The sequence below is a fragment of the Morone saxatilis genome, unplaced genomic scaffold, assembly GCF_004916995.1.
Source record: "Morone saxatilis isolate NCDOM2014 unplaced genomic scaffold, NCSU_SB_2.0 Contig18, whole genome shotgun sequence".
Taxonomy (NCBI): Eukaryota; Metazoa; Chordata; class Actinopteri; family Moronidae; genus Morone; species Morone saxatilis.
In genome coordinates, this window is record NW_023339740.1 from 275,061 (window position 1) to 276,796 (window position 1,736).

Consider the following 1,736-nt stretch of genomic DNA (forward strand, 5'->3'; position numbering starts at 1 on the left):
GTAGCATCACCAAATGTTTTCTGCATAGGATTTTAAACAGAATAATGTATTGTCTTCTAAATCAGAATCAGAATCAAAATTGGGTTTATTGCCGAGTAAGTTTTAACACATGCAAGGAATTTGTCTTGGTGTATAAGAAAAATAAAGTACCTTTTAAAATATAAATAAATAAAGATAAAGATAAAGATAGAAATATCTAAACCGTACAGGAAAGATATTTACAATGTGTAGGATAGAAAAACCAACGGGAGTGCATTAATGTAATGCATATATACAGGGTGGGTTTAACAGTCAGTGTAAGTGGGGGTTCCCGGGCCTTGTTAATGAGACCAGCTGCCAACTGCAGACGAAAGAAACTGCTTTTTGTGGGTGAGGTTTTGGTCCTGGATGGGACACAGCTCCTGCCAGATGGAATGTTTCAAAGTGTCCCGGGGTGCGGAGGGGAGCAGATCTTGCCTGGCCCCACGCCTGTCCTAGAGGCGTACAGGTCCTGGAGGGATAGCAGATTGCAGCCGATCACCTTCTCAGCGGATCGAATGATACGCTGCAGTCTGCCCTTGTCCTTGGCAGTGGCAGCATCGTGCCAGATGGTGATGGAAGAGGTGAGGATGGATGGCGGTGTAGAAGTGCACCATCATCGTCTTTGGCAGGTTGAACTTCCTCAGCTGCCGCAGGAAGTACATCCTCTGCTGGGCTTTCTTGGTCTTGAGGTCCTGGGTAATGATGGTACCCAGGAAGTCGAAGGACTCCACAGAGTCAACTGGGGAGTCACACAGGATGATGGGGGCAGGTGGGGCTGGGTTCTTCCTAAAGTCCACAACCATCTCCACTGTTTTCAGAGCGTTTAGTTTAGTTTAGTTTTCTGGCAGTACTCTATTGTGAGGAAAAGAATTATGTTGTTTATATTACAAAGAAACATACCAGGAATTTACACTTGGCCACCACAGCGGGCTGATGGATGATGCAACATTGCATTGCAGCAACAGTTGAGCCAGGTTTACCTTTTTAGCTGGACAGCTCTGTGCATTTTTGGTAGCACTTATGCATTACAACACATCACAGTGATGTTAATTGAAATGTGAGGGATGCATGGTGCTTTCTTCCATGCAGTGCTAAAGTTGGTCTGAACACAGCTTTTGTGTTATGGTTCTTAGTTATTGCATTAACGTAACTCAATCAACAGTCCTCACAACAACAGAAATACACGGATGTACGTGTGTGTACTAGATATGGTGGCTATCAAAGAGAAGTGGATATAAACCAATGGTTAATTTAATAGTGTTTGCAGGAGACAAAGCCGATTTTTCTTCTAAATGGTGCCACTTAGGCACTAGAATCAAAAGAAATACAGTACGAAAGGGATTAAAGGCCTTTTGTGACAACAAATTAAACATCATGCATGAATGTTAGAACACAACTTTTCATGTGTATGCACACTCACACATACTGAGACACTATACAAGGCCACAGGAGTGATCCACACAGCTGCAGCAAAGAGTCTGAGAAACAGACTGGTTTTCTTTCAGAGAACAGATGGCTGTCAGAAATATACACACTCCTCCAAAATCAATGACGTAATTTTAATTAATCTCACTAACAGGGTGGCTGAACTCACTTGTCAGGCTGTAGTGCTGCATTTTTGTTAATTTGGTGACATGTATGCTTATGACTTTGGATTTCGAACCTGATGAGTGTTAATCTTAATAGTCCAGTTTAGTATGAATGGCAACAGTAAC